At 43.0% G+C, this 25,778-nt stretch overlaps 1 protein-coding gene across 3 annotated transcripts in view; it reads left to right on the forward strand.

Annotated features, from left to right (window-relative positions):
- Positions 1-4,276: 4,276 nt before the first annotated feature.
- The window catches only part of DDC (dopa decarboxylase), a 90,993-nt gene continuing 69,491 nt past the window's right edge, over positions 4,277-25,778 (forward strand). The window contains exon 1 of one of the 3 annotated variants that reach the window (XM_021546915.2): positions 4,277-4,631. The gene's annotated coding sequence lies outside the window, so the exon portion shown is untranslated. Of the gene's footprint in view, positions 4,632-4,715; positions 4,957-5,238; positions 5,316-25,778 lie in introns of those variants that run through there. The other 2 variants (XM_021546913.2, XM_021546914.1) reach the window with 2 other exon arrangements.

Raw genomic sequence — 25,778 nt, forward strand, 5'->3', positions numbered from 1 at the left:
GCATGTTAAAGTGACTATCCTGCGGAAAGTAACTTACTTTTTTCACTAAGTTAACAAAGGGGACTGCTTGCTTAGGAAAGGTTTGAGGATGTTTATTTCCTGCTTGGCTAAAGGAGGCCATACTAACATTGAAACTGACTCCCACTATGATCATTAAAAGTCACAGACAATAATTCTACAGAAACCTGGTTAAAAATACAAACAATAAAAATCAAAACCAAAACCCCACCTTGCTTTATTGTATATATTGCATTTGGAACAGACAAGAAGATGGTATTAAAAAAAAGCAACCTGGTAAGAAGATCTCAGTAAGCCTGCCCCGTGGCAAGGTAGTGTTGTCAGCATGTTTGTCCAAACTGTCCACCTCTGTGGCAGATGCAAAATGATACCTGTGAAATCTGGCCCTTGGCATTAGCAGTGGGTACTTGGGCTATGAGAACATGAGCAGTACAAAATTAGTCTGGACCAGAAGTGGGTCTGTGGTACAGATTTGAATCACTTGCCTGATAGGTTTGTGCTTCTTTTCATTAGTTGCAGAACAACAGACATGATCAGACATCTGATTGCACATTAAGAATTCTAGCGTGAAGTTCACCAGGCAAAACAGCTTAAATGCATTTGGGACTATAAAAAATTCCTATCAGACTCGTGTTTTATAGCATGCGGCTGCAGGACTTTCATCCTGATACAAAGAACCCTTAAATTAGGATTCCTTTAACACTAAATTGTTGCCTTAGTCTGTACCTGCAAAACCAGATAAGAAAAACATCACCAGATGAGCCATTTCCCTCCAAGTTGAACTTTTGGTCTTTGTTATTGCTAATTTAGTAATGCTTTAATCTGGTTTGTCAATGTCCAGTCTGTAGACTGCTTTGTGTCTCAGAATTAATTTTCTGACATCTTGGAAACTGCAGTAACAGTGTTAGCAGGTTGAAAGAAAAGATACATTCCTCTGAAATATCCATTCTGCCTTCATTTGGGTTCTGCATCCTAAATCTTAAGTCTTCTTCTCCTTAACTTGAAATACAATTAAATTAGTATTTGAAAATCCAACATAACCACAACGATGTCCAAGGCCTATATGATTTTCATTAGATATTGTAATTAAGCACATCTGACACTAGAAAATGAATTAGTTTGTGTAACACACATTGCAAACAAATACAATTAGCTCTAATTGCCCAAAGACAATACTGCTCTAATTGCTCGTCATTTGGCACAGATACCAGCAGATGTTTTAGCAAGAAATGCAGGTTCATACAGGACACTGATCTGTGATTAACAGGGTCTTACAACTCTTGTTGGCTGCCCAGGTTTGTTATGCTTTTCTATAATCAGGTGTTTTCCATCCCTTGGCTGCAAGATCCTGGTGCCACAGTTGGGGAATAGGAAGGTGCAATTACAAACAGCTGCTGGCCCTGAGCAAAACTACAGCCTGGCTTTATGGGCCCTGAAGCTCATCTTGGCTGTGCTCAGAGGTACAACTCCTCAGAGCTCAGAAGAGAGACAGGGAGGGAAGTGGAAGGGGGAAAACAATTACTCTTGGGCAGTATTGTCCAAGGGGTGGTTTGGGTGTGACTAGGAACACAGAGAAGACAGTGCTCTGATGCCCTGAGTGCTGCACACCACTCCCTCAGTTTCCCATCCTCTTCCCTCAAACTTGTGAAGACACTTCTACATAGAGACTCCCATCATATTTGCCCTTTGGAACACATTCTCCAGAGGTGTTAGGACTGGCATCTTGCATTACCAAGGAGAGAAACAGCAGTGGAATTGGTGTACTCTACAACCTGCCCATTCTCCAAAACAGCTTGTCCAACTGACATTAGAAGAAAGGAAGGTGGGAGTATGGTAGTATGGTTCTGCCAAGAACAGTGATGGTTAAAGCAAATGGTTGAGCACAATCCTGAAATTGTACAGTATCATTGCTCCACAAAGAACCCTAGACACATCCTATTTTTGAATAATTTAATTATTTAGACATTTTCATTATTTGATTTCCTTCATAATACTTCTCTTTGCTGCTGAGTTTGTGCATGATAATAATGTGCTCTGTCACTCTTACCAACTCGTAGTTTTCAAAAGGTTGCTGTAGCACTCTTAGAATCAAAAACAAATACACAAATGGGCCAAGCTGCAAGGATTAGAGCTGAAAAGTAACTCCACAACACATTGAGTTATGAAAGAATGTGAGTTGGTAATTATAGAATTGGTGGATAGGAGACTTATTTGTTTTCTTTCACTAGGTAGAAAGGTTTGTGAAAACAGCTGGCTGAATAAGGGTGAAAGTCATTGAAGGCTTACAAAGTTTGCCTCAAAATACTTAAAATCAATTGCTGGAACAAGCATTTGACCTGCTTAAGAAAACAGTGCTTCAGAGAAGCATGTGTACCTGGGGAGTGATTGCATCCTCTCTCCCTAAAAGTATAAGAGAGCAGGGACTCCAATAATAGCAGAAAAGGAGACTTAGGATGCAGTACAAATGGAAGACCAAACCTGAAGGTCAGAGGAATGATCAAATATATAATAAAACAGTTCAGTGAGCTAGTATAATAGATTTATAGATAAACATAGGCAGCTGAGCAGAAACAAAACACTTAATTATGGTAATTTTTGTTACATAAGTCACCTGCAGTATTCAGAGGACCACTTCAGGAAAACCAGAAGTATTGCTTCATAAACTGCTCATACAATCTTTCGTATTGTCCACCACAAAACGTAGCACGTGGCAAAAGTTCACATGGCTTCACAAAGGGCTTCTATGACATCATGTCAGAGAAAACTCAGTTGATGGATAATAACTACAAAAACTTTTTTCTCTGAAAAGTCCATTGGTCATATGTCACCAAGTGCCAGGAGCAGTCTTCAGGGGAAGAATCATTACTTGACAGCACATCTTCCCTGCATGTCCACTACTAAGACAAGGGCTAGAGATACTTTTTATCTGATCCAGTAATGTGCCCACATGAGGGCTGCCTCATACAGAAGGTAGCCAGCTAAAGGCAGCAGTTAAGACCTGAGGAACGACCAAGAAAACCTGCTCTACAGTCAAGTGGAAGCTCCTTTTGAATGAATTAAGGCTGCCCTTAGTGAAAACAGCCATGAAAGTACCGCATTTGCTTCCTACCATCCCACCCCACCCCATGAAGCGATGCCTTCAGGGTCAGCAACAGCTTTCCTGTCCTGTTGTACCTTCCCCTGCCACCGGCAGGGTTTGCTGCAGGTGTGGGGGCTGCCACAGCACAGCTGAGTCCATCAGGGCTCTGAAGTTGCTCAAGAATAGTGTCTGGTTTCATTCAGCCTCAAAACTGGGTCATAAGGGACAGGGACTGAACTTTTGAGATGTCCTCCAAAATAAGCATTAAACAGAGAGTAGGTGCTACTCCCTTTCAAGTCAGAAATGAGTACAATATAAATTGCATGTCAATGGGTATCCCTGGGCATTTTTGTTCAGTGATGCACAGGGACGTGTTCTGAAGGGTTCTTCTGCGTAAAACACAGGTTTTCCTTACACCACTGACATCTGGGGAACAGAAAGGGGCGTGCACTTGCTCAAGCCAGGTGATTTCTCCTGCTGAAAGCTGTGGTGGAGCCAGAGGGAGAGTGCTGCGCTGGGGTGGGCAGGCCAGGCACATTGGGAGCTGCCGAGGCTCTCCCAAGCCACCCACTGCTGTTCAGGCAGGGAGAGAATGGAAAGAGTAAAGCACGGAATTTTTGCGATTGGGTTGGAAGGGATCTCTGGAGATCATCCAGTCCAACCCCCGTGCCATATGGCGCAATCGCCTAGATCAGGTTACAGACGAACGTGCCCAGGTGGGTTTTGAGTATCTTCAGACATGAAGACTCCACGACCTCTCTGGGCAGCCTTTTCCACCTTCAAAGTGAAGAAGTTCTTCTTTATGTTGAGCTGGAACTTGCCTTTTAGTTTATGGCCATTGCTGCTCATCCTCACTCTGGGCACCACCAGAGGAGTCTGCCACCATCGCCTTGACGGCCACCGGCATTTCTGTGCATTGATGAGCTCAAACGCGGTGCCCAGCCTGGAGGGCGCCAGAAGCTGGGTTCCGGAGGGGCCCGGAGGGGCTGCGGCCCGCCTCTGGCAAACGGGAGCCGGGCACGATGGAACCCCATTTTGCTGATTTCTAGTCTCCCGTTCCGGCAAGTCTAAGTGCTGGAGTAAGCCGCAAACCAGCGCTGACACGCCCCGGGCCGGCAGCCCCGCAGGCGGAGCGCCGGGCGGCGCAGGCGCGGCCCGGGCCGGCAGAGGGCGCGGGGCTGCCCCGGGCCTGGGGCTCCGGTGTGTGAGCGGCGGCCGCAGCCCGGTCTGACCCCGCTGTGAACACCCCGGCCCCGGCCAGGGTGGCTCCGGCGGCGAGGCTGCTGCACATGGCAGCGCTGGCGCACCAGCGCTCGCTCGTCCCCGCCGAGAGCAGCGCGTCCCGGTGCGGGGACACGAGGGTTTCCCCTCCCGGCAGTGCCCCTGGAGCACCGGCCTCTGGGCTTCCCGAATTGTCCCACTCGTGTGACCCGCCGGACATCGCTGCGTGGACGTCCGGCAGAGGCAGGACATGCCGGGGCTGCTGGCTCGCCCCATCCCACGTCTCGTCGGATTTTTCACCAAGGCGCCGTAAGTAAGTGAGACATCCCGCGTCCCTCCTCTCGCAGTGGCTGTCAATTGCGGCTGGATGAGCCCTCAGGTTTTCTGGTTCTCCCGTGTTGAAAAAGCAGCTGATAAAGCTGACAGAGGGCCGCGCCTGGTTAATGGTTAACGGAGTGCAGGGTGAAGCCTCGATACTTGGCTGGAAAAGTCGCAGAAATTTATTGAGATTAAAATTCCTTAGCCACTTCTGGTGACCTCTTCTTCACAGGGCGACTTTGAACTACAGGGAACTGTAGGGGACTAAAACCAATACCTGTTTCCAACATACCTGGAAAAGGGGTGAACTACCCAGAAAGGTAAGGATAAATTCGGTAACGTCCGAAAGTGAAGCTACCTCTGCACTTTAAGCAAATAGTCTGATCCAACAAACCCACGTAATTTGTTAGGTATTAAACTAGTCAGTGTTTAGAAGTCCAGCATAATATGCTAAATGTAAATACTGCAATTGATGTCCTTAAGCCAGTTTTAATGAAAGAATCAGAAGTTCATGAAGTATTTTAAAATCAAAGCTTTGAAATTCACAACATTTTTAAAAGAACCTCTTCTTAACTGCTGCTAAAAATTGAGTTGAGGGCTCTGCTGCTTAAGGGAAGCAGTCTGGAGGGATGGCAGTACTAAATGGTGGTGTAATTGGAGCTGGATCCCAGCTGACAAGGTAATTTTATTAATATTTTCAAATTTGGTACAAAACAAATTTCTTGTTTGAAAATTTTGTGCTTCTAGTCCTTGAGCTTGGTTTTGTTTCGTAAACCGTGCTGTCACATGAGGTGTATCCTCTTGTAGAGATCCTGTTTATGGCTAAGGGACTGGAGTAGTCTTTGTATGTTGACAGTACAATTTTATGCAGGGCTAAACGTGAAACAGCAAAAATTATTACAGCATTGCTGGAATTTTAAGAGTAAGAAGATGCTGAAATTGGAAAAGTGAAATAAAATGACAATCGCTATTTACATTACAGAAATTTACTGTTTATATCAATGGTAAATAAAAGGAAAAAAGAAGATATTATGAAAGGTCAATGAAAAACAGATTTGCACTATACTTGTGATACATGCTGAAAGGTTTCCTTGGCTGAGTGGTGCCTCAAAGAAGAGCATCCTAGAATTCTAATGTTCAAAATATGCATCCCCCTCCAGCAACACAAAGTGAGGGAACTAGAATTTCTTGCTGAAATTGCTAAAGGTTGTTTAAAGTTGTAAGAGAGTTTCTCTGATTGGTCAGTTGATACACATCAATGGGAAACTCCTGTATTCTTTAGTATATGTTTCTTAACCTGTTCTTTCCATTATGCTGTGTCCAGTTCTGCGCCCCTCAGTTCAGGAAGGACACTGAGATGCTCGAATGCGTTCAGAGGAGGGCAGCAAGGCTGGTGAAGGGCCTGGAACACAAGCCCTTTGAAGAATGGCTGAGGCAGTGGGGTTGTTTAGCCTGGAGGAAAGGAGCCTCAGGGGGGACCTGATGACTCTCTACAACTCACTGAAAGGAGTTTGTAACCAGGTCCGGGTCGGGGGTCTCTTCTCACATGCAACCTCTGACAGAAGGAGAGGCCACAGTCTTAAGCTGTGGCGGCGGAAGTTTAGGTTAAAAAAATTCTTCACTGAAAGAGTGGTTGGGCACTCTTTCATTGTCTGCCCAGTGAGGTGATGGAGTCACCATCCCTTGATGTGTTAAAAAAAAGACTGAATGTGGCACTCAGTGCCATGTTTAGTTGATGAGGAGGTGTTAGGTCATAGATTGGACTTGATGATCTCAAAGGTTTTCTCCAACCTAGTTCATTCTGTGATTCTGTGAAGAACTGTTCACCTCATTTTTCTGAGTCACAAAAAAGGTATATTTTTTCAATCACAGATAATATATTGTGTAATCATAAAAGTACATGGCCACCAGGATTTCATTATTGCTAAGTGAAAAAAAAAAAAAAGTTCAGCCTATACAACAAACTCAATTTACTTCCAGCATACCCAAATCCTGTTACTCACTTCAACTCTCGGTTGCCCCTGCATATCCACAATCCTCCAATGTTCCTCTGATGAGTGTCTCCCTATTAAGCTAGTTCATGCTGATTATATTTTTTTCTCCTAGCTGTGGTATTTTTCTTGTAGAAAATTGTGGAATGAAACAACTGTTTTGTTGTACATTTTTCATTTCTCTTGATCCTGTGTGGATTGTATTGCTATCTATTCAAAACCAAAAGAATAAACAGGAGAAGAAATATTGTGGTAAATAGTCATTTATTGGAAAATTGGGATTTTAGTTTTAGCACTTTGTCAGAGAGCTGGCAAGGGCATTGTATGCTTAAAAGGTTGCTCTTACAGTGTACTATGAAATAATACTGTATCCCCCTTCCCCCCTCTGCCCCCCCCTCCCTGTTGTTTCAAAAAGAACATTTGGTTTTAAAATTCAGGGCAAGTTTGCTAAGCTTTGTGAAGGTGTAAATACAAATTAGTTTTATCTTTCCTGGTTGTGTGTTTTCAGAGGAATTAGGTGGTTTACATGGAGTCAAATGTAGTTTAATGTTATTATTCTTATATTACATCAGACATATTACTTTAATCCTGAATTTGTTTTTTACAGCTTCAGAGGCAGAGAGATCCTGTCCCTAAAAAGTTGATGACTGATGCAAGGATTAATGGCAGCACATGATTTTTTTTTTCATTTTTTCTCCCTCGGTGAAGTGCTGTGCTGTGAGTCTCAGTGTAGGAACATAGGATGACTTGAAGGCAAAGATGTGACTCCAGTACTGTGTCACCTATCAAAACAGCCTCCATAGAGGATGTATCTCCCCATCTGTTAGGTACAGCCTATTTTTGCGAGGCTGGATATGAAGCAGAGAGGTTAGGAATGTTTCGTTTTAAACAAAGATAAGGTGGAAAGGTTTCAGTCACTGAAAGGAGTATAAGGAGGGAGGACATGGGACTCATCTGACCTTAACACTGGAGGCAATTGAAGCCATAGTAACAGCAACTGTGCATTCCAGTAGAATCTGGAATATGTATAACCCTAAGTCAGGGTTATTATTAGCATTTCAGAGTTTCAAGCCAGTCGTGCCAAACTTGGGTTTATGACATTCCTTATGCTTCAGATTTATTTTTTTTTTTTTTTTTTTTTATATATACCAAGTACCATCTACTGTCTGATTGCTAGGGCAACGTCAAGCACTGGTGTCAGTAATACTGGCATGTAAGTTGGAGTTCATTTTACAAAAAGGAAGGGAATAATTGCTTCCTGCTCAGTAGACGGGGTATAAGTAGCAGACTAAAATTGGTGCAAAAAAGAGGTCCTAGAAAAAAAATGCACTGCAGTGTATTGTTTAGGAAGGCTATAAATTCAGCATCAGAGTAATGCTGCTGCTAAGTGGCTCATAACACCTCCCTGTGTTTTGGCCTCACTTGCACTCAGTTATGCTATTGACAAACTGTTTCATTTAAATGAATAAACCTCACAGTTTTTAGGTTTTCTTTTTTCTGAAACATGACAGCGCAGGTACAGTTAATGTGACATAACGAGGGAAGCATCATTACTCTGACGAGTCATGCAAAAAAGCAAGATGGCAAATTACAGATATACTACATATGGTGCCTTCTGCTTTTAAAAACAATCTGAGCTCAGAGAAGTAGAAAGGATCCATCTAATCGTAGAACCAGTTCTATGAATTTCAAGGCAAATATACATTTCCAGACACATGGGACAAGCTGAAGACTGCTGAAATGCCAGCTTGCTGGGAGAATGGCTGGCAGACACCTTTTCATCTTGGACAATACCGTAAAGGAAATGGCCTTTCAGTGTGGCAGATATTGTCCCTTTCTGTGCTGCTTCTTTAAAGAGAGGGAGAGAGAATGAATGCAAAGGATTTCAGAGGAGGTGCCATTTCTTTAACGGCATCCTGTGGGTGCATTATCTTGCAGAGACCTTTTTCTTTTTCTCTCAATCTGATTAGCACATGTCTTTGTGCAGTTTTAAAATGCTTGGACAGTTTTCCCTTAAGAAATACATGTGCCTTCCAGCAGTTTTAAATTGCTCTTGATATGTTTGATATCCTTATACATCTGCAAACCGACCAGAATCTTGCTGAGTTCTTGACTGTAATTCTTCCTGTGGTAATTATATTTTCTACAGTTTTAACTGCCCATGATGTGAAAAGAGTTTCCTTCTGTCTGTTTTTAATGTACTGTCTTTAATTTCCCAGAATTGTCCCTCTTGGGCTTTTAGAATTTGAAAAACAGAAAAAAGTTCTTTGTCTTCTCCCTGTACTCTTTCGTTCTCTTATCCTTTCCTTGGTTTCTCTCATGTTGTTCTGTTTTCAAAGCTAACCAGACCCACTCATTTGAATCTTCCCCAGAGGACAGTGTAAGTGTCTTTGAAGAGAAATCTTCTCTTATGCTCCAGGAGGGCACTGAAATCTTTTTGAAAGTGAAAATCTGAGAGAATATTGAATGTTCAAGAAATGTTCCAACAATTGATCAAAAAGTCACTAGAATATTTTTCCTTTAATTCTCCAACTTGTTCTTACTGGATCCAAACTTCTTGCTATTCTTGATTGTACTAGTTATTAAAGGGAGATTTTTATCCAACAGTTTCACCAACATTGGTGAGACTAAGTTTGACCCTTAAGACTTCTTAACCCTCTCTGTATTATGCGTTGCTTCAGATTATTTGTACTGAACTTCCTGCAACTCTCTACTGACTATTAAAGATGTGACATTCCTAGCTCTTCTCCCCTGTTCCTATGGCTGCATCTTTAGCAGGAAAAAAGGAGAGGGGGGAGGGGGGTAATGGGATGGTGGAATGTTACCCTTTCACTGCAAGTTTTTGTATCTCTCAAATATAAAGGCCCCCAGGTGAAGACCCCTGGGTCCCTGACCACTCTGCTTGTCAGAGAGCCGAGTCCTCAGGAGCCGGATAGCATAATATAATCCTCCTCTCTAAAGGCGGGATGACTCACAGGCGGCGTTGTTTCCAGGAGGGTTTATTGAGGGAAAGCAAGTCAGGGAGCAAAGATAAGACAACCTCTCCGGAAGGGAGCTCGCTCTGAGAGCCTCGAGCAGGGGGCGGAGTGGGGATTATAACTGGGACAAGAGAGGGAGGGTCCAGGTATGAAATGTCCAATGAGGGAAGGCTTCAGGGGCGAAGTCAGGGTTGAGTGACAGGGTTACAACAAATGAGGGTAAGGGGAAGGAGCGGCTTCAGGGAAGGAACCAATGGGGATACAGAGAACAAAGAACTTTCTAGAACCAAGGGATGACAGACATACTGATTGACAAGGGGAGGGGATAACAAAAAGATTGACAACAGGGGAGGCGGGGAACTACACATTTGTCGCCTCCCAGGGTAGTTCGGGGGGACAGTTTCCCAAGTCCCCTCCCACACCCAGGTATTGTGGCTTTCATGTATTTTAGGCAGCTGAAGTAGAGGACTCTGTGACCTCCAGCTGTGGTTAAGATGTGACACAGAATGGACCAGAAAGGATACTTGCTGTAGTGATGGGTGGTGAGAGGTCTGACATGGGAGATGATAAGTAAGCCTGTATTCTAATAAAAGACAAATATCTAAGAGATTTTTTTGGAGAGAAAGAGGATTATTGTGTGTCTCTTATGAAGACAGGCTGAGGGAGCTTGGCCTGTTTAGTCTTCAGAGGGGATAAGTGAGAGGGGACCTCATTAACGTCTATAAATATCTGAAAGGAAGATGTCAAGAGGATAGATCCAACTTCTTCTCAGTGGTGCCCAGCAATAGGACAAGAGGTAACGGGCAGAAAACAGGAAGCTCCACCTGAATGTGAAGAAGCACTTTCTTGTGCAGGTGACTGAGCACTGGAGCAGGTTGCCCAGAGAAGTTGTGGAATCTCCCTCACTGGAGATATTAATGAACTATCTGGACACAATGCTGTGCCATTTGCTCTGAGATGACTCTGCTTGAGCAGGGAGGTTGGACCAGATGACCACTGTGTTTCCTTCAGCCTGACCCATTCTATGATTCTGTGGTCTGTTGCCCAGGATTATTAATACATACTGAAGATGTTCCATAAGATGATCATATATTCTGTCTAAGTATAAAAGACCAGCTAATTTTATGGATTTTGCTTTGCAAGTAGAAACACCCAGGGAACAAAATAATTGATTTTTGAAAATAAAAAAATTATGGAGAGAGTATATTTTTGAAACATTTCTAATGAAAAGTAGAAAGTAGGAAGGTGTCTGCTGTCTTCATATTAAATACTAAAAGTTTAATAATTAAAAGCAATGTAGTGATGATCTTAATCTATGAGGAAAATTCCTTCAAATCAATATGTTTCCAAAATAATATGTAAATAAAACTTAATATCACAATATAGAATCAGAGGAAATACTTGATTGTGAGAACTTGAAAACCTCTGCATGACTGCTTAAAACTATTATTATTAAGGATCAATGATAAACTGGTATACAAAGTCAAACTTCTTAACAAATGTAGATACAGAACTGTAATTGCTCAGAAATAGAAGTCTTGAGACCAAATGCATTATTTTAGTATTCACTCACCTTAATTAACCAATTCAACGGATTAATTCAAACTAGCCTATTAAGCAATAGAAAGCATTTGTGAAGCTTTGCAAACAATAACAGCATAAGCCTTGAGGAATGTTCACACTCAAACGAAAAGCATTTTGCACCCCAGTTAGAGTGCCATTACAGGCATCCCCAGGCAGTCAACAGCCAGCAGCAGGGCCCTGGCCTGAACCAGCAGAAAAAACCAGCAACCCCTGACTGGATGCACACGTTACACATACTGCCATGATTTTCCTTTTTTTTTTCTTTTTTTTTTCATTTTAATCTTTCTTTTTCATATGGCATATTCTTATGTTTCTTCGTTATTCTTTTCCATCCAAGGAAATTCTTATTTAATGTTGGCATCTTTCCCTAGAATACTCCTTTTCATCATCAGCTATAATTTATTTAATTATGTAGCCAAACGTTCCTTGTTTGTTGAGGCTAATGACATACAGCCTTTATTCAGGTGGGTATAGAAGTACATACTTATATATGTTAAGTTTCTCCTACAAGATCTTTTCAGAACTCTCAAAAGTCCTTCATTTGCTGTTTGCTGACATGACAGGTGCCTCCCACGCTCTCTCTCCTGTTTTCTGTTGCCTTGCACATGCCAGGATTTTTTTCTTGGCACTGCTCACAGAGGCAAAGACTTGTCTCCTGGTTTGCCTGCCCTGCCAGCTCTTAAATGGGCCCATATTGTGCCATTCTCCTTCGGTACCTGGGGACCAAGTACAAAGGTGTTGATTCCTGAGTAAGTATTGCAGGACCACATCCTGAGGCCTGCCGTACCTGCAGGGATAGGGGCCTATTTTTGTGCTAGGCAGCTGAAAATGACATTTCTTATAATTGAAATAAGAGATTTTCCAGAGATTACTTGAGCTAACAAAATGAATGTATCAAAAATGAATGTATCAAAATGAATGTATCATGTTTGTAGAATCATCATCATCATAAATTTTAAGAAACCTCTGCCATGGCGCAAAAGACATAAAAAAAAAAAATAATTCTTTAAAGCTTCTTGCAAAAAGACAAATACCAGAGAAGACCAGGAATTGCAAAGAACTCAGATAAGGAGGCCCCTCTGTCAAGGATGGACTTATCCAGATAACAGAGCAGAAAGCGAAAAGTGCATGCGCAGAGGAGAAGAGTTCAAAAGTTCAATGCAGAAGAAGGCTATGGTTTCAGCCTCAAAAGACCACCGGCGACCCTGTAAAGACCACTACAAAAAACCATGCATGCCCAGAAGGGCGTGGACCTATTTAGCATGAGAGGCGAAGACAGGCGGGGCCAGGGGTTGAATATGCATAGAAAAGTTGTGTAATGTATTGCATATGGAACACCGTTGTGAATAAAATTGTGGGACAAACTCCAGCTCGGAGCACAAGATTTTGGAGAGCTATCTCACTTGTGCCAGGCGCTGGCATACATACCCACTTCATAACTATATTAAGTTGTGGAGTCTATTTATTTATTCCACGTATTGCTTCATTTGGCAACCGCGGCAGGACTTCTCTGCTCATCTGTGGGTCCGGCTGAGGGCAGGCACCCTCAGGCGCCGTGGGGCACTTCCCCGGAGGGACTCTGTGCCTCGGCTGTACACTACGGAGAGCAGACCACGGCCCGTCGATAAGCGGACCAAAAGCGGTATGTATTCTTTTCTTTTGTTAAGGAAAGGCACTGATAAGTCGCATTAAGACGTTTTTGTGCGCAGGTTTGCCAAAGGGGCTTGCAAGCAGATCAGCGGAGGAGAGGTTCCCCTGACGCTGATTGTGCAGCTTGGGGAGGGAGAGGGGTTCTCCCCTGACGCTGATTGTGCAGCTGGAGGGGGGGGAAGGTTTCCCCGTAGTCGATAGAGCGGCTTGGGGAAAGGGAGAAATCCCAGTTTCAGTGTGGTGTGTTTGTTACGTCCGGACATGCGTGCTTGTATACGTGTGGGTGTCTGTGTGAGTTTAAGAGGGTGAGGCGTGGCAGTGCTAAAATACCTGAACGAGGCGCGGCGTTTTGATATTGAAAGCGCGGGGGTGAGGCGTGGCAGTGCTAAAATACCTGAACGAGGCGCGGCGTTTCGATATTGAAAGCGCGGGGGTGAGGCGTGGCAGTGCTAAGATACCTGAACGAGGCGCGGCGTTTTGATATTGAAAGCGCGGGGGTGAGGCGTGGCAGTGCTAAAATACCTGAACGAGGCGCGGCGTTTCGATATTGAAAGTGCGGGGGTGAGGCGTGGCAGTGCTAAGATACCTGAACGCGGCGCAGCGTTGTGATCTTGAAAGTGCGGGGGTGAGGCGTGGCAGTGCTAAAATACCTGAACGAGGCGCGGCGTTTCGATGTTGAAAGTGCGGGGGTGAGGCGTGGCAGTGCTAAAATACCTGAACGAGGCGCGGCGTTTCGATGTTGAAAGTGCGGGGGTGAGGCGTGGCAGTGCTAAAATACCTGAACGAGGCGCGGCGTTTCGATGTTGAAAGTGCGGGGGTGAGGCGTGGCAGTGCTAAAATACCTGAACGAGGCGCGGCGTTTTGATATTGAAAGCGCGGGGGTGAAGCAGCTCTCAGTCAGCACTATCTGATAGAACAGATGGGCACATCTGCTTGAGAAGCAGCGTGTATACAGGGCAAGGGCTGCCTCTAGTCAACGAGAGCGCAGCTCAGAGCTAACAAAAGTGCTCTAAGCCCAGTTTGGCCAATAGCCGCGGTTTGTAAGATCGTTTTAAACACGGCTAGCTACTAGTGCAGCTAGTAAAAGTTAGGACTTGTAGTCACCACTTACAAGCATCACTGGTTCCTAAGAGTTTGTTATGCGGTGATACTGCCGTTCAAGATCGAGAGCATCTGCTGCTGAGTTCTAACTAACAAAAAAAAAAAAAAAAAAAAATTTTTTTTTCTTTTCTTTTTTCCCAATAGTCTGGATTAAACTCGTAGGAATTTATAATTTGTGCGAGAAAGGGCAAACAACAAGTTACATACGTGATTAAAATAAGTTAAAGAGACATAATGAGAGCAAAACAAAGTACAGAAGTATCCAAGGCCAGTCCATTAGGATGCATCTCAGCTCACTGGAAAGAAATAGCAGGCAAAGGGGGTGTGGAAAATAAAAAGAGTTTAATCAAATATTGCTCCCATTGGTAGCCACTCTATCGCCTAGAGGAGGGGGCCAGATAGCCTCCTACAGGTACATTAAAATATAATACCTTGTTATAGCTAACATTATTTTTACGAAGGGAAGGGAAGGGAAATGGGAGGAAGTTTCTTATTGCGATATGTTTTTCTCCCTCCGAAATAACCCTGATTGGCAAAGGGACTGTGGCATCAAAGCCCCCTCTGATCCCCTCGTTCTAGCTCTTGAAAAAGAAAACAGAGGCAAAATGGGGAAACTTAAACGGTGCTGTTCAGCCTGTAGTATAGGACAGAGGTGCACCAGGATAGATAAAGTTTATCGCACAGCACTAGAAGAACAAGAACAAGATCCAAGCAATCTAGTCCTCACTTAGGAAGGCAAGAAGGAAGGGGTGAGAACTTAGGAGAAGCATCAGCACCACCTGCAACACCTACACTACACACACCATCTGCATCACCTGCATCACCTGCACCACCTATACCACCTACACCACCTGTTCCACCTACCCCTTCTCTTCCTTCAGAAAGAACACACGCTCCAACCCCCATAAGCAGCCCAGTTGCATCTCGAACCAGAGGACAAATATTGCAAGCTCCTTTACGAGAAACAATAACATCGGAGGGAAAAAAGGTACTAGTTAAGGTACCATTCTCCACCATTGATTTAGAAGCATGGGAAAGGGTCGTGGGAGATTACCGAAATGACCCAGTCAACACTGCTAAACATTTACGATACATTATGAAGCAACACAACCCAGACTGGGGTGACATTCAATTGTTATTAGATGCATTCACTGAAACAGAAAAGCAGTTAGTTCTAAAAACAGCAGGAGATCTGGTAGCAGATCACTTTAGGCAACAACAAGTAGATCTAAGAGAACATTTTCCACTTCAAGATCCGGGCTGGAACCCAAACCAACTAGAAGAGAGACAAAAGCTAAAGAAATATCAAGACTGGGTGGTATTAAGAGTAGAAAGAGCAATGCCTAAAACCATAAATTGGTCAGCTCTATATGCTATTAAACAGGGACCCTCAGAATCCCCCACAGAGTTCCTAGACCATTTGAGAAATGCAATGCAGCGCTATACACCACTAGACCCTGCATCTGAGGTGGGGATACAACAACTAGTTAATCTATTTTTGGGGCAGTCCACAGGGGCTATTAAGCGCAAACTCCAAAAGATTCGAGAAGAAAATGCCCAGAATTTAGAAACTCTACTGGGAGAAGCTTAGAGGGTCTTTAGCAACAGGGAAGAAGGATATAAGCGAGGGATGAAAAATTTAGTAGCAATAGTACAGGAAGAGCAAAGAGGAAAATATAGCAGCAGGCAGGGGCCATCCAGGCAAGGCCCCCCCCAGTTGGGCAGAAATCAATGTGCAAACTGTCGGAAACAGGGCCATTGGAAGAGGGGCTGTCCAGAATGGAAACAAAATGGACAAGGGAATCAAAGGGGGGAAGTAGTAGCCCATGTGCAAGAAAAATAGTGAGGACCGGAGGAGACTACCCCAGCAGGCCCTCTGGTTATAAATCTGAAGCTGGGGGAAATGGAGAAGGAAGTAAAATTCCTAATTAACATTAGAGCAACATACTCAGTTCTAAATACAGCTCTGATGCCCATAGGAAATAATTATGCTATAGTTACGGGTGCGACTGGCCAAACTGAAAAGGCATTTTTCTTCAAGCCACTCAAATACAAACTGGGAAAGCAGTGGGGAATCCACAAATTCCTATATATGCCAAACTCCCCTGAATCACTTTTGGGCAGAGATTTGCTAGCACAATTACAAGCGACCATTACATTTAAAAATGGGGAGATGACCCTGGAGGTAAACGATCAAAAATATGTAGAAATATTAAGTTTAATATTAACCACTAATGGAATCACGAGAGAAACTGAAATTGATAAAGAGATAATAGATCAGGTATTCCCTGGGGTGTGAGCCTCTGATGTAGCAGGGAGAGCAAAAAATGCTTCCCCTATACAGATCCAGCTAAAAGAAGGAATGCAACCAGTCAGAGTTAAACAGTATCCCTTGAGGAGGGAGGATAGGGAAGGGATTAGCCCAGTAATTGAGAACTTTTTGCGTCTAGGATTATTAAAGGAATGTCAGTCTGATTTTAATACCCCTATCCTACCGGTCTGCAAACCTGATGGGTCATACCGGTCAGTACAAGATCTGCGAGCTGTGAACAAGGTAACTGAAGATCTATATCCTGTGGTGGCCAATCCCTACACGTTATTAACTTGCTTAACACCCGAATTAACTTGGTTTACCGTTTTAGATTTAAAAGATGGCTTCTTTTGCCTTCCTATCCATGAAGCCAGTCAGAAAATTTTTGCATTTGAATGCGAAAGCCCCAAAAGTGGGCGAAAGACCCAACTTACGTGGACGAGACTCCCACAAGGATACAAAAACTCACCCACTCTGTTTGGAGAGCAACTTGCAAAGGAATTAGAGACCTGGAAAGCCCCTCCTGAAGAAGGGAAGCTGCTGCAGTACGTAGATGGCATCCTGATAGCCACACGAACGAAGGAAGCATGCGTGGCCTGGACGGTAAGCCTCTTGAACTTTCTGGGGCTCCAAGGGTACCGGGTATCAAAGAAAAAGGCCCAAGTAGTCAAACAGAAAGTAATTTATCTGGGTTACGAAGTCAGTGCTAGACAATGTAGCCTGGGCCAAAGCCGGAAGGAAGCAATATGTCAAACCCCAAAACCTCAAACTGTAAAGGAATTACGAACTTTCCTAGGGATGACGGGGTAGTGCAGATTATGGATCTATAATTATAGACTATTTGTGAAGCCCTTATATGAATTAATTGCAACCGAAAGCAGGGACATCCAATGGACAAAGGAAGATACGCAGGCTTTCAACCAACTGAAAAAAGCCCTCATGTCAGCTCCAGCTCTGGGATTGCCAGACGTGAATAAGCCTTTCCTTTTGTTCTCCCATAAAAAGCAAAGAATTGCCTTGGGAATATTAGCACAGGACCTCAGCCCATACCGGAGAGCAGTTGCTTATTTCTCTAAGCAATTAGACACAACCGCTAAAGGGTAGCCTGGGTGCCTCAAGGCTGTGGCAGCGGTCATAATGAACATCCAAGAAGAATGTAAATTCACCCTGGGCCAGAAAATGACTGTGCTAGTGTCCCACATGGTGTCTGCAGTACTGGAAGTGAAAGGTGGGCACTGGCTTTCCCCACAGCGATTCCTGAAATATCAAGCTATTATGGTAGAGCAAGATGATGTAGAGATAGTAGTGACTAACATTGTCAATCCAGCCTCCTTCCTCAGTGGAAACCAAGGAGAACCAGTAGAACACAACTGCCTAGAGACCATCGAGGCCACCTATTCCAGCCGCCCTGACCTGAAGGACACCCCTCTTGAGAATGCAGAAGTCTGGTTTACTGATGGAAGCAGTTACGTCATCAGTGGAAAACGGCACGCCGGGTACGCAGTAACTACCTGCAAAGAGGTAATAGAATCTGGACCCCTGCCAACGAATACCTCTGCACAAAAGGCCGAGATAGTCGCTCTAACTCGAACCTTAGAATTGGCAAAAGGGAAAGAGATAAATATATATACAGACTCAAAGTATGCATTTGGAGTAGTGCACGCTCATGGAGCCATCTGGAAAGAGAGAGGACTGCTGAACTCTCAAGGGAAAAACATTAAACATGCATCTGAAATACTGCAAGTTCTAGAAGCAGTTCAGTTGCCAGAGAAAGTAGCGATTATGCACATTAAAGCACATCAGAGGATAAACTCAGAAGAAGGAAACGAGCTGGCGGATAGGAAAGCAAAAGAAGCAGCAAAAATTGAAATAATAAATGAAGCAGCCCTGATTCCAGATGGGCAAATTTCCCTTGAAGGTAAGCCAAAATACAATAAATTAGACACAAAATTGATTCAAGAACAAAAAGGGGATTACAACCCAGAGGGATGGGCCACCATAAAAGGAAAGTTAGTCATACCCTCCTATTCATTATGGTCCCTAGTAAGGGAAGAGCACCAAAAACACATTGAGGAATTGATGCTCTGTATAAATATCTGAATGAAAGAATCATAGCCAGACATTTACGGGCCACTATCACTCAAGTGACTCGACAATGTGACCTTTGCCTCCAGACAAACCCCAAGAATATTCCCAAACCAAAACTTGGCCAGATTGGGAAAGGCCAAGGGCCGGGGCAACAGTGGCAGATTAATTTCACGGAATTGCCAGGAAAAGGAGGGTATAAGTTTCTATTGGTCTTAACAGATACCTTTTCAGGATGGCCAAAAGCATTCCCCACCAGGACTTCTAAAGCTCAGGAGGTAACTAAGGTATTGGTACAAGAAATCATACCACGATTCGGGGTCCCGGCCACAATCTCCTCAGATAGAGGATCACATTTTATTGCAAAATTAGTACAACAGGTGAGCCAATACTTGGGCATAGACTGAGAACTTCACACCCCATATAACCCACAATCCAGTGGTCAAGTAGAGAAAATGAATCATTTGATCAAACAACAAATTGTACGATTGGGACAGGAGGCTAATTTGCCGTGGCCTCAATCCCTCCCATTAGCACTACTGCGGATTCGAACCAAACCCAGGACCAAAGAAAAACTGAGTCCTTTTGAATTACTTTATGGGAGACCATATGGGGTGCAGAAGAGAACATCTGCCCAGGACATGTGAGAACCCCGGCCTTGCTCTGGGATCTCATGTGGTGGTGAAATTCCTCCTCCAACCCGTGCTTCCAAAGAAAAACTCCGCAGGCTTTAGCTGTTCGGTCTCAAGGCAGTTTATTGCTAGTTATCTAACAGATTATGTTCTTGGACTGCGGCTGTTTGATCAGCGGCCTGGGTAGAGACACACACACCCTGACATCCTCTCTATCTGCTGTCTTCTTCGTCTCTCTCCCCGCCCAGGGCTGCTGCTATCTTTTATATGATATATTACGTATAACATGTTTACAATTATTCCCCAATACCTACTACCTACGTTGCCAAGTGTTTTTCTACTCTAAACCAATCTCTGAGTGCCAACATCACCAAGAACATGGAGGTAAGGAAAAAGAAAGAGGAAGAACAGGATCAGCCCACTTTTCTCCATCTTAGAACTTCTGACCCCCATGTACAAAGTGAAAACCCCCTGTATATGTGTTTTAACCCCCCTGTACAATACTAAAAAAATTTCCCCTCTACTTTGTAACTACTTTTACTGCTCGTTCCACCTCCAAAGTTGGTAATTAATTCCATGGCTCAAACTCAAAATCACAGCTGTTTTTCAGTTGTCTGCCAGGGTTTAGAATGCTTCTGACCAAGGCCTGGAACCTCTAAAAATGTCTGAGAGACATTTTGAGTTCCCACATCTCCCCTCTCTGTTTGAACCAGAAACACCTGCTTTGCCATGTTGTTCAAGGCTCTTCGAATGCACATGAAAATGCATGGCAGAACAAGTAGAACTACAAACCCTATAAGTATATATAACACTATTTTAAAAAGTTTTTTCCACAATGGTGAAAGATTAAAAAAGCCAATGAAATCATTTCACCAGAATCCTGTTTCTTTTTTCTCAATTTGCTGATACTACTTTGCATCTGTTTCATATGCTCATGAATAGATTTTGAATGATCAAGCAAGTTCATGCAGCATGTCCCCTCAAATTTTTCACATCTGTGCCCATGTGACAGCAGCAAATAACCAACTGCTGCCCTGTTATGAAGCACCGCTTGTCTTGCACTGCTGATGTCTGTTAACATGTCACTCAGTGCAGACGAAATGGCACGACTGTGTTTGCTCAATCCAGTATGCTATGTGGTCCAGTTGTGTCAAGGCCACCCCCAACGCTGTTTTTGGGGTGAGAAAATTGCTACTGCAATTCTCCGAGCCTTGTCCCAAGTACAGACATCATTATCACAATTTGGCTATATTGTTCAAAGGATCTTTTCTCTTTCCTGTGTGCCTGCTCCTTTAAAGTTCTCAAATCAGGCGTTATCAATGCAAGTTCCTCAATGCTGCATGGACTGCTCTTGACTTTTGCAGGGATAGCAGGCCAAATTCTGTCCCTGCAAATCAAAAAACACTCCCTTCGGTAAATTGGCTGGGTGTTGAAGGGATAGTTTGCTTGTCACTTTGGTGTGATTGCACCAGGCATTTCTATAAAAGAACTGATTTGGAATGATATCTACTATCTGATCATCTATCTTTGCCACTCTCAATGGATTGAATTTGATACCAAATTCCATTTTTGTTGATCCAAAAAATTTCCAACTCTGGAGGTTCAATGTGAGCCACAGGAAGGAACTGTGTCCAGACATGCCATCCCTCCACAGGATCCAAAAAGGACTTCAGAACCTTTTGGAGGGGTGTCCCCTGGAATTGGTCATTCCTTCACTGGCACACCTACCAAGCATGTCAAAAATTGTTTCCCCAGTTCTGAATGGGTCAGGCAAATGCTGTCCAGACCCGCTGCCTTTGCCAAAGTCTCCCACACCTTTTCCCTTGGTTGTCTCATGGGAAAGCCTGTCCCATTGCCCAAGGCAACAAGCAAGGGAATGAAGCACATGAACACTATCTGTCTGAACCCCATGTCCATGTCCCCAACCTCTGTGAGAAACCCCGCAATGCAGCAACATCCAAACAACACTTGATTCCCCAGAAAAACCCCAAGTCTCTGAGTTCCCAATCGTTGTCTGACGAGTTGTCTGCAGCGTTGCTGTCCATCTTTGTCTGCGTGCTTGCTTCTCTGCTTCTCTGGTCCATGTTCACTGGCATCTGCACCCGATAAGGTTTCACGTGCCTTGCCGACACCCACTTGATCCTCGTTCTATAGAAGCACAAACAAAACCCTTGCCCCAAGTTATTAATGTAAATGAACTTTCAATTTGTCCTGACTCTGGGTTTTTGACCAAAACTAAAGAATTTTCCCTTAGCACTGCTCGTGCACTGTTTGTAAAATGTCTGACAATTCACATACAAAACTCTGTTCAACTGCATGTGAGATGTTGCTCCTGCCTCCTCCTTTTCTGTTTATCCAAATGGATTTTAAGGTATGATATATTCTGTGGTTTCTCGTGTATATCATGATCCAAAAATTGCTTCTGAAAATGTGTGAACTGAAATATAAATGTGAAAACATATTAACTGAAACACAAATGTTTTCAAACCTCTCAAAAGATGCATATTTTGTGACATCAGTTTGCCACAGCTGAAGACTTTTTCAAACCTCTCAAATTGGTCACTCCTGTAAATACAGGACGCTGTACAAACTGACACTCTGACAAGCACTGATGATTTCCTTTGCCTGACCTTTAGAAAGCAAAAGGATTCCATCAATGTCTGTATACTTTTGTGAAAAAATGCATGGCTCAATTTTTCTTGCTCAAAAATGTCTGGCAGTGTTTGTGAGATGGACACTGTGAATCTGTCTATTGAACATTTACTTTTACTAAAAACCTCAGAAATGAAGAATGCATTCTGATGTGCATAACAAAATATTTATGTTCTCTGTCTTTTAGGATTATTTTCATGCATAATAGATATGAATATAAAACTTCATTGTCTATATGTTTTAAAAGTGATTCTTCTAATTGTTTGGCCACATTTGCAATATACACTGAATCTGTGATCAGATTGATGGTTTTTGAAATAACTGAAAAACTCTGACTATTGCTACTAATTTTACAATTTGTGGTGAGCCTTGTACCATTTTTTACATCTGATTTCCATTTCTCTATTTTTGGAATTTTCCATGTGATTTGTGAGCTTTCCTTGAACTATCAGTAAACACTGTCATCTTTTCTATTGATTCCTAACTTATTTTTGATTTCTCTCTAAAACTTATTTTTGTATTTAACGTTTCGTGAGCTAAAAAATGAACTGTGCAAACTTCTGGGTATTCTAACAACGTGATTGAAAAATCTTGTGACTTTGGATTGTCCACTCAAAATATTTTTTCTTTCTTTAAATGTAAATGAATGATTAAGAAATCTCTGCCTGACATTGTCAGCAATCCGGTGTTTGCCTTAACAATGATCTGAGCCATTATCTCTAAATCTATAGGAACACCTTTTGAGGGCCTGTAAGCTAAAAACAAGTAGGTATACTTTAAACTTCTATGAAAACATTACCACGATCCTTGCTCAAAGTTATTAACTTGACTGATTTTATCAATTTGATCCGTCCAGTGTCTGGCACTCTCTTCATATTTTCCTCGACAATCAGCGAAATCAAATCTACAAAAGAATTATCTCAAAAGATTAAAATATACAGAATTTTCATTACTTATTCCAGCCTTATTTCAGGCACTTCTTCACTTCTTTTCTTTTTTCTCTTTACACCATTTTTCCTTTTTCTCTCTTTCTCTTCTTTTCTTTTGAAACAAGAAGGTTAAAATATAAAACATAATATAGAACAAGATAAAATATCTTAATAATAAAATGCAGAAAACTTATCAAAATCAATAACAATTCAAAAGAGTTCAAAAGAAAGATTCTAAATAACATATATAAAATTGAACAAAGCATAATTATCAGAAACATTGTGCCAGTGGTTCAGAGTCTGCAAACAGCTGAAACATTTGTTTCCAGTGAAAATTGACATCCCTTCCCGGGCAGGGTTGACAAGTCTCACCCCAAAGCTGTGTCAGCTGTCACATGTGTAGGATCGAATCGGTGGATCAAAATGATCTACATAACATTCATTTTTGTGCAAAAACCTCTGAATTTTGCTGGCAAACTCATCCGTCCAAGTTAAAATCAGGGCCTGGCCAAAACCCAAACTTTAAATTGGAGTGATGCTCTTTAACATACTATCTTAAACAAAGCTTATACTAACATTACATATATGATACCTAAAACATAACAACTTATTATAACATTTTCATATAAAATAAACACTCGAAGTTCAAACTGATAAATTGATCAAATGACACGAGGATTCATTCTTCTTGAAACTCCTTTGAAGGAAATAGATGTTTTTTCAATTGAAAGAAACCATAAAATTAACAAAAGGCTGTCAGAATGCTTCAGGCATCTGTCTCTGAGATTTTCTGAAAAACATTCAAGAATGTTAAAAAATAGAAATGCAATGATTCCACTCACAAGAAATGTAAAAACAAACCAAAGAGTTCACCTAAAAAAATGCACAACATAGTTAAAATCCAAAATGAGACTTCAGAATGACATGTAACCTGGATGAGATTACAAAAACAACAATAAAACATATGAAAATTCGCTATGAAAAAACAAAGCACAGAGCTTCACCTGATAACATGATAAAATTTCTTAACAATAACATTTATAAAACACTTAAATAGTTAAACGCAAAAGAAAGAATTTGGAAACAAACACCCTTTGTATCATTACACAAAGAAATAACAAAATAAACAAGTGATCATTAAACAATGAAATCGATCTCAGAAAAACTCAGAATAAATTTCTTCAAGACTCTTATACACTGATAAGCTTACAATAAAACAGAAAAGACTAAAATAAAACCAAGAATCTGATAGACTGTCTTCTCTTTAACTTAATATTTATTATCATCTCATAAACTCTTTCAATTAAAACCTTCTTATCCTTAAAGAAAAACAACTAAACTTTGTTAATTAAACAAACTTAACCTTTGAAAAACTTAAAATAATTTTTGAATTAAACATTACTTAAACTTAACATATAAAATATTGGTAAAAAATCTCTAAATTATATTAACTTTATGAAATCTATATATATATCAAATTAACAATATATAAATCCATTATCGATTAAACACTTATAAACTTAGCTTTTTCAGGGCCCAAACTAAGATAAACTTAAAGTTATATACTCTAATTAAACAATACTTAACTTAAACTTAAACTATATATAAAATTCAATTCTATTATTAATAGAATGCTAAAATACAACTTAAACCTTAACATAATAAATTACTAAAGTTTCATGCTATTCAATTTTCTATCTCAATTCTCATTATGATATCTCTTTTCCACATTGTGTTCCATAAACAATATCACACCAGATGGGTGCATCTCCTGATCAATTCTCTCACCTAACTAAGAAATCTGGGGTTAGCGTTTAGAAACATTGGAGAAGTTTGAAGGAGACCCTTATGATTTCAAGTGGCGACTTAGCTGTATCTTATTTTTTGGGTGAATGTTGGAATTCTATCTCATCATTGCTGTGGGACAACACTTGGTACAATAGATGTGCTTACAAAAAGTTGTTTACTTTGGCTGCTGTGGTTTCTGGGCTGTGCCATGTATTTGTTGTTAATGTTTGGATGTGCACTGCAGTGGAAAAAGCCTCGGCATCTGTCACACCGCAGCTCTGCTGTGGAGAGGCAGCGACTAAAGAAATCCCTGCCTTGGTTCTGCCCAGTCCCCGCTTGCACGAGCCTGAGCGGTGTGCAGGGGAGCAGTTCTGGCACAGTCACACCCCGCTTCTGCCCGCATTGGGGTGACTGTGTCTCTCTCCTGCTCTCAGCCCCCGCTCACGCCCAGTGTCGTCTGCACTGGACCCGTGCCTGAAACCTGTCCCTCAGACACTTCTGCGTTCGCTTTAACTTCTGCAAACGCAGTGCGCAGCCTGGATTCACCCGTCTCTGTCTGTGTCGCCATGGGAACGAGAGAAGGAACACCAGCCCCGACTGCACCCCGCCGCGCCGGCCCCGGCCACGGCCGTGAGCTCGGGAATGTCCCCTCTCACGCCCAACTGAACCCGGCACCATTCCGGTCCCGCTCGGGTCGTCCCGCCCGGCCCCGGTGTCTGTCCCTGCTCAGCGTGGTTCGGCGCTCTGCTGACGTCATCAGCGCGCGACCGCCGCTCCCCGCCGCCGCCGCGCCCCGCGCCGCGTCCCGCGCTCGGGATTCCCCCCCCGCGCGGTCACCGCGCAGCCTGTGGGCACTTGGCTGGCTGGGGCCGCCGCCACCACTGACGCTGTCAGTGCCTGTGCCGCGCTCGAGATGCGAAAGACCCCGCGCCACGGTTCCATGCACTTCGCTCTCCAATATGTACTTCCGACAATTGATTTACATTCGCAAACCCCGTACTAATTCCTGATAAACTTTCAGTCTAACATTTCTTCTGACAACCGATCTATGTGTAACTGATTCTTGATGCAATAACTATTCTGTTCTGGCCGTGTCTGAAACTCACAGGGGTGGCTGTGGGTTTGTGCTGGCTGTTGCCATGGGAACTGCGACGGACCGTGCCCTGAGTCATCCTGGCCACGCCCCGTCCCTGCCTGTGTCACCCCGGGGGTGAGGACGCTCCTGCTCTGGTCCCGGCTGTGCTTTCGCCTAACTCCGGCTCGCAGCGCCCAGTTCAGAGCCACTGCCATCCCCCCCGGGCTGACGCAATCACCCTCTCTGTTCCCATTTCGGCCCCGATGTCTCCCATCTCGCTTTGCCCCTCTCCTGACTGTTCCAGCACCCACAGCCCGCGCGCACCGGCTCCGCCCCGCCTGCGCCCGCCCCACGCGTTCCAGATGC

The sequence above is a fragment of the Lonchura striata genome, chromosome 1, assembly GCF_046129695.1.
Source record: "Lonchura striata isolate bLonStr1 chromosome 1, bLonStr1.mat, whole genome shotgun sequence".
In the NCBI taxonomy this organism is placed as follows: domain Eukaryota; kingdom Metazoa; phylum Chordata; class Aves; order Passeriformes; family Estrildidae; genus Lonchura; species Lonchura striata.